This window comes from Ursus maritimus, unplaced genomic scaffold, assembly GCF_017311325.1.
Source record: "Ursus maritimus isolate PB19 unplaced genomic scaffold, ASM1731132v1 scaffold_27, whole genome shotgun sequence".
In the NCBI taxonomy this organism is placed as follows: Eukaryota; Metazoa; Chordata; class Mammalia; order Carnivora; family Ursidae; genus Ursus; species Ursus maritimus.
The window spans coordinates 33337795-33345840 of NW_024425230.1; positions in this window are offsets into that span (position 1 = coordinate 33337795).

The following is an 8046-nucleotide window of genomic DNA, read 5'->3' on the forward strand; positions in this document are numbered from 1 at the left end:
GTGGTGTTGATAATGATTGTGATCGTGGTGATGGTGATGATGGTGGAGTTGATGGTCATGACGAGGGTGGTGGTGATAATGATATGATCGTGATGATGGTAGTGACGGTGGTGGTGATGGTGATGGTTATGTTTGAATGATTGATACCCAGGTGGCTGCTATCTCTAGCCTTTCTCCTGACTCAAACTTGCAGCTCCCTCATTGTCATCCCTTCTTGTGTTATGAAGACCTGTGACACTCCAAATGTCAACACTAAAACTTGTTCTTCCTCCTTTACCCCTGTAGTTTGGAGAACAGCCCCACTGGCCAGCCAGTCATCAGAGTTGGATGCCCATGTCAGTTGACACTCCTTAATGTTTTTCATGCCCTATATTTCTCAGTTGATTACCAAGTCCTGATGATTTGGCCTCTTAAATATCTCTTGAAGCCCACAGTCCCCTGTCCATCTCCCCAGCTCCTGCCCCCCTTGAGGTCACATTACTGTCCTGCTGGACTATGGGAACAGTATCCTGATAGACCTCTGAGCTCAACTGGCCTTTCTCTAAGACACCCTTCATCTCACAGCCAGAAGTGACCTTCCCTCAAGCAGATTCAACCATGCCACTGCCGGGGGTCAACTCCATCTCTGGATCACAGCCACATAGCTCCAGTCCATGACCTTGCAGCTCTCTGCTCTTGCTTCCTTTTCTTTGCTCATACTAGTCCTGCTGGCTTGGACACCTTCTTTTTCTCCTCTGACTGGTGCAATTCTTCCTAGTTCCTAATGAAGTTCTCCTCTGGCCTCCAACTCAGTGAGCAGTGTTGGTCTCCCTCTGCTGTGCATTCATCTACTACCTGGAGCCTTGCTTATCCCACTATGATGCAACCCTTTTCTTCATTCATCTGCCTCCTCTGCTGTGCCATGAGTTTCTCAAGGGAAAAGGACCTGCTTTCTCATCTCTGAGTCCTGAGGACCTATCACAGGTACATACTAGGTGCTTCCTGAATTAGAGAGCAGGAATATTAATCTCAGCTATCTGTGTGGTGCCCAAAACTATGCAGAGAGCTGTATCTCCCATCACCTCCTTTGATTCTCATTATCTTCATGCAGGGTTGCAGGTGACATTTGAATTGTTTTACTGATGGGAACACAGATTCAGCAAAAATGGTGAGATGACTTGCTTGAGGTTGCCCAGGAAGATTATGAGCGAGTCAGTCTAGGTTTCAGGTGTCTTGACTCCGGTGTGGGAAATGTGTTGATTTCACACCGAGAAGCTCATTTCCTTTCTCTCCGAGAAACTTTTGAGACTGAGAAGTGACTCATGTATACAATACCTGCCCACTCTGAACACTAGATATTTGTCTATAGGGAGGGAGAAATGGCCTTGGATTCCCAGGTAAAACTAGAAGCTGAATGCAATCATCTTAAAAGGTACAAACCCATAAGAATGAGGAAAACAAGACAAGAGACAAGAGTCACAAAGTTTTGGAAGCTGGGAAGCAGGTAGAGAAGGGGTAGTAACCAACTTAGCAGGAGAAATATCAAGTACTCCTAAGCTGGTATTAGGAAACACTAAGAACCAAATTGATTTACACAGTACAACCCTCAAAAGCCACAGGAACTAGCAGCATCAGGTACTTCTGGAAGCAAGTGAAGAGAGGAGGTAAAAATAAAGATTATTGAGTGAAGGCAATTTACCCAGAGGCAGTTAGAACTCCAGATCCTTCCCTCTGTTCCTTACAGCTAGGCAACTATCTATTTCTTCCCATGACCAAAGCCTGGAGATAAGAGGGAATCTCTGCACTAGGACGAGGTGTATGAGACACAGCTGAGCTGAAAACAGGAATAGGAGAACATTTGTATGCTTAATCTTGAGGTACCTTAGTCAACTTCTCCCAGTTGTTCCCAGTAAGCTGCATCTGGATTTATACCACCCAGGCAAGACCCTGGAAGTCTCTTCTTTGAAAGAAAAGAGTAGCCCAAGAAGAAAGATCCACAGAGTTTAAAATTTTACTCCTGCACACTTTGATCAGAAAAGGACTGAAAAATGGAGATATCAACCAAAATGGAGGGGGGGGTGAACTAAGAAAGAAGAAAACATGAAAGAGATATAGATGCAAAAGGAATCCCCCAAATGATGATTATGGAAGAGCCCAGGATGACAGTCATGACCCAGGCAGAGATGGCAGCCAGTCTCAACTGGAGAAAATAAGAAAGCCCCATGAAACACTGTTCATGAAAATTGAACAAACAGAAAAATAGATGTGCATTAATATGTCTAACTCTCTTCAGAAAACTGATGGCCATTTTGAATGTTGAATGAATAAATTAATAGGAAACTGTGCAAGCAGCAGGAAAAACAAAAGCAACTATCAACTCCAAAAAACCACAAAAGGTGTCAAGAAAGAGAAAGGAATCTTAGTTTACTACATGAATCAGCTCTAAGTAGTAGTAGTTAGTTCATCATAATAATGATAGCACTGACTATCGATCTAAGTAAATTAACTATACGACTATACAGGGAGGATGGAGACTAGGAGATATGCATGTGTGTATCAGGTGTATGTGTGTTAGGGGAAGAGCTAAAACCCACTGTTCCATAATGGACAGTCAATCAACAATGCCTAAAATAGAAATATCAAGAAATAGTAATGCAAACATGTAATATAGAGTTATGAAGGTAAGTATTCGGTGAAATAATTTAAAAAGTTGCAAGGGCTTGTCCATGAAAGAGAGATGCTGGTGAATGCTCTTTTCCTTAATAAACTTTGTAGAACTAGTTAACTTTTTAAACTGCATGATTGTAAACTTTAACTTTAAAAAAAAAGTAACATAAATACTTGATAAAACAACGAAAAAGCATGGCCATCAGAATCAAACTCTGTCAACACTCTTAACTGGGTGACCACAGACAAGTTGAGTAATCTTTCTGAGTCTGTTTCCTCATCTGTGAAATGGGGATAAAAACACCCTGCACATGATGGCAGTGGAGATAAAATGTGGTAAGTATCTAAAGTGCTAACCACTAGTGTGTTCTCAATAAATGTTCGCTGAGTGTCAACCAAGACAGACATTTGCCTGTATTTTGTTCCTTTGCCTGACAAATGTCCCTTCTCCACTCTACAGCAGTCAGAGGTTGTTTTCATCTATTTACTTGTTGTTGTTTATCTCAGTGTTGTCATTAGTGGTCCCGCTGCTCCTGGCCCCCACTTTCTCAGATTAAGGCAGGAAGTACAAACTCAGAGTCACAGTGAGGAGTGGGGTGGTGGGTAATTCAGTCTCTCCTTTCCAAACCACATAAACGCTTCAAGTTCACTTCTTGTTTTGGCCTTTCCTCCTGTACCTCCCCAACCCCCTCCCCTGTAGCTACTTTTACTTGCCGCCTCCCAGTTCCCTCTCCTTTGGCTCTCTCCTTTCCCCTTGCTTAACCAAGCAGAACCCCTCCTTCCTTCCTTCTCTGCCCTTGCAGATTATTATGCTCTCGGTCTTGACTCTCAAGCCTAGAGGCAGGAGGCCTGGCCCGCAAGCACTCCCTGGTGGGGGGCAGAGGGCTGGGAGGGGGGACTCCTGGGAAAGGGCCTGGGGTTTCCAGCTGGGTCTGTGGCTCTGCCCCTGGCTCAACAGGAACATCATCAAATCCTGTCTCCTTCCCTAATCCTTCTCCCCACCTCCAGCCACACATTGACAGCAGCTCCCAGGCATCTCTGCCTCAGTTTCCCCTGCTGAATAAGTAGACACTGAACTTACGACTCAGCTTTCCAACATTGCTTTTCCTGTGTTTTCTCATCCTGTTCTTGACAGTTGGAAGATGGTAGTGCTGTTTTGTGGAAAATGGAGTCTGGGGAGGAGGAGGTAGTCTGGGCAGCGTTGGGGGGGCCTTGACTCCACTCACATTGAGTTCAAGGTGTAAATAGATATTCAATAGACAGTTGGATCCCATGGTCTGGAGTTCAGGAGAGAGGCCTGAGGGTGGGAGAATAGAGAACTGAGACCCCCCGCCCAACTGAAGAAGCTACCAGAAGGCACAGATGGGGCTCAGGGACAGACCAGGAAGGGGCGCAATCATGTTGAGTGAGAAGGACAGAGAGCTGAGGGATGAACCCTGGAGATACCTCTCCCTAGAAGTGGGTACAGAACCTACTGAGGTGTTCAGAAGAGGCTCCCACAAGGACCCCAGGAAAAGTCCTGCATGGGCACCACTTCTGAAAGCCTCCGCAGAATGTCTCAAGAAGGAGGAAGTGGTCATCCTTCTCGAATGCTGCAGGGAAATCGGGTGAGAGAGAGTGAATCATGTTGGTGTCACAGAGGCCACGATGACCTTGACCAGGGAAGTCCCTGGGGTGGGGGCAGGGAGCCAGACCACACTGAGTGAAGGGGCGGGAGGGGAGGAAGTAAGGGCAGTGACAGTAAACAACCCCCCCAGGAAAGGTGGCTCAGAGAGAAAGGCCTGGTGATCGCCTGGTGGCCCAGGGGGGCTTAAGCACTGCTGGAAAGGAACCCAAAGCATGTCTGAATCCATGGAGACGGTCCTGGTCCCTGGGAGATGCAAGGGCGTGGTCCCACGCCCAGGGACATGGGCCTGAGGTAGACAGGAGGACCAACCACAGGAGGGACGGGCCCAAGGGAGGGACCCTCGGGAAGGGGCAGGGCCTTGGCGCCGTTCCCTCCCGCAAGCCTGTCTTCAAACTTCCTTTGTTTTTCCAAAGGAATTTTCCAAGCCTAGTGTTTACGAAGCATCTAATTCTATCTCCCTGGCACTGTTCTGGATATGTTACGTATATTACTTCTAATCCTGCTGGGGTCTGGGAGGTAGGCACTTACGAAACTCATTTTGCCTGTAAGAAAGCGGAGCCTGAGGAAAGTTAGTATTTAGTGCACGGTGACATGACCAGGGAGTACCTTCCAAGATGCCAATCCAACTCCAGAGAATTCCCCCCAAAGCGTCCCACAGTGCTCTCTGGCCTCCTAGCCCCGCCACCATGAACTCTGAGTCACTCAGCCACAACAGCAGGAGCTCGCTGGCTTCTGCTCAGAAGACCCAGGGTCCGTTGCCTGCCACTCAGGAGGACACTCGTCCTTTCGACTTTCCCACCTTCCCTGGCCAATCTTCCTCACCCCTGTGTGACCTCACACCGCACCCATGCCTTTTTATGCCATTGGCTATGCTGTGTTGAAATGATCTGGTTTTTTTCCTCTACTCTGCACCTCGCTGGCCTGTGAGCACCTCATGAGCAAGGACCCTACCTTATCTATTTTATCTGCAACTCCCAGACAAGCGCCCAGCTGATGGTAGGGCCTAGAAAACAGTTTGTCAGATGAGTTCGTGATAACTTGCTTTCAAAAATCAACAAGGACAATTTGGGCATGAAAACAGATAACGAGGGAGAAATACTTGCAAACCACGTATCTGACAAAGGACTTCTATCTAGAATGTATAAAGAACTCCCAAAACTCAACAGCAAGAAAGAAAACAATCCAATCAGAAAGTGGGCAAAGGCATGACGAGACATTTCACTAACGACAGACGGACGGCAAATAAACACCTGAAGAGACAGTCAATATCATTAGCCATTAAGGAAATGCAAATTAAAGCTGCAATGAGATATCCCGGCCTACTCACCAGAATGTTAATTCAAGATTTAAAAATAGCGACAATACAAATGTTGGTGAGGACACAGGGAGACGGATCCCTCTCCCGGTGCTGCTGGGAATGTGAAATGGCCCAGTCGCTCTGGAGAAATCTGGCGACCTCTTGAAAGGGTCTAACACGTACACCCACCATATCGCCTGGCACCTGTACTCCTGGGCACTTAGCCCCGAGGAATGAAAACGTGTCCACACAAAGCCTGGGCATGACTGCTCGGGGCAGCTTTTTGTGTAATAGCCACAAACCAGAAGCGGCCAACGTGTCTTCAACAGGCAAATGGCCAAACAAACTTGATACATCCACACCGTGAGTACTGCTCGGCCGTGAACATGAATGAAATGTCGCTACACCCAATACGGATGGATCTCAAGGACAGTATGCAGAGTGAAGAAACCCAGTCCATTCATAGAACATTCCATTTAGAGAACATTCTGGAAATGACAAAAGTACAGAGACGGAGAACAAGTCAGTGGTCATTAAGGGATTAAGGATGGTGGCGGAAGGTGAGAGGGAACTATGAGAGAATAACACAGGGGAGACCTTTATGGTAATAGATCCGTTCTGTATTTTGACTGCAGTGATTACAAGAATTTGCTATTCACAGACATCGCCCCAGTGTCAGTTTCTGGTTTTGACATTGCACTATAGTGATGTAAAGACACAACCATCCAGAGACTGGGTGCAGGGCCCATGGGACTTGCTATCTTTGCAACTTCCTGGGAATCTGTAATTATTTCAAAATAAAATGGTATAATTAATTATAGTAACAGATTATGACCCACAGTAAAGAAAGAATCCTTGAGTCTAAACTGATACAAATAAATGAATTAGTAAATGAGGAGAAGGGAAAGCTCTTACTTCCAGAAGGATTCCAACCAATAAACATAGAAGGAATGTTGGAATTGGAAAATCACCTATGGCAACCCCACAGCAATACCTGCTTCGGGCAAGTAGGGTCCTCGGATGCTAAAATTGGTGAGCAAGTGTGTGATGAAAAACGAAATATTTATGCAGTCTTGGGAACCTTCTCACAAGATACTTAGCACCTTATAAAGGGAATGACTTTACGGTGAAGAAATCTGGCAGACCCCAACCTGAGCCAAGTGATCAAGGCTAAACTCACTAGCGAGGGGACCAATCATCATCCCACCCTTCCTGATACAACGCACTGAGAAGGACCGCATCATCTCTGCGTCAGCCTGCCAACATTGCGTAACCTGAGCCTTATCAGGAGGAAACACCATCAGACAAACTCATACCGAAGGGCAGCTGCAAAATAACTGGCAAAACATGTTAAGGTCGTGAAAAACAAAGGAAGGCCGAGAAACTGTTCCCAGTTAAAGAAAGGGTCCTGTAGTAAAGAGACACGGCAACTGAAAGCAAGTGGGATCCTGGGTCAGAGGAAGGATATTGGTGGGCCAGTTGGCGCAATCTGAAAGAGGTCCATAGATTAGATACTGTTGTGGAAATGTGAATTTCCTAATTTTGACAACTACACTGCGGTTATGTAAGAGAATGTCTTGTTAAGTGAACACATGCTGAAGTATTTAGAGGCAAAAATACCTAAATTTACTCTCGAATTTTATATTATATATATATTTGCACACATATACACACACGTATGTAGATATATGTATATACACATGTGTACACCTATGCATGTATCCTGTACCTGGAGAGAATTAGAAAAGAAATTATAAAACAAATAAACAAATGTAAAATGTTAACGTTTGGGAATGCCTTCGTATCATTTTTGCAACATTTTTTTAACCCAAAAATATTTTTATGAAGTTTAAAAAATTTAAAAATTAACAGGAAAAAAAGTTAGGAGGACTTTTCACATATCAGAGATTGCTGTTACTCATCAAATGGCCAGTTCGGGTTCCTGTCCTCAAGAATGTCACATTCAGGCTGCCCTCCCGCAGGATGGCCAGGTGACCTGACGTTGCCAACTCAGGTCTCGGGGTTAGAGGAGGAAGGCTCAGTGCTGTCCCCTGCCTGCCTCCGCGGTGCCGCCCTGGACTTACAAAGCCAGTCCTGGTCCTGCAGGGGTGGGCAAAGGAGATTTTCTGGCTTTCTAGATCTTTCCAATCTCTCCCACTTTTTCTCTCAAAGCCACTTCCTTCCTGGAGGAACGAGCCTCTGGTCAGGCATGGCTTGTTTAGGAAGGCAGGGTTCACCCTGTCTCTGGGGGAGCAGGGAGGGCCTCGGCCAGAGCATCAGCAGATCTGTGGGACCAACTTCAGTCCTGCTCCTTACAGGGAGCCAGCTGAGGCCTGACGTGGCTCGCAGCCTGTACTAGCTACGTCTCGCACAGCTCAGAGCCAGAAAGCAAGAAGTGAGAGGTCTGATTTCCATTCTGTTTTATTTATTTATTCTTTAAGATTTTATTTATTTATTTGACAGAGAGAGAGACAGC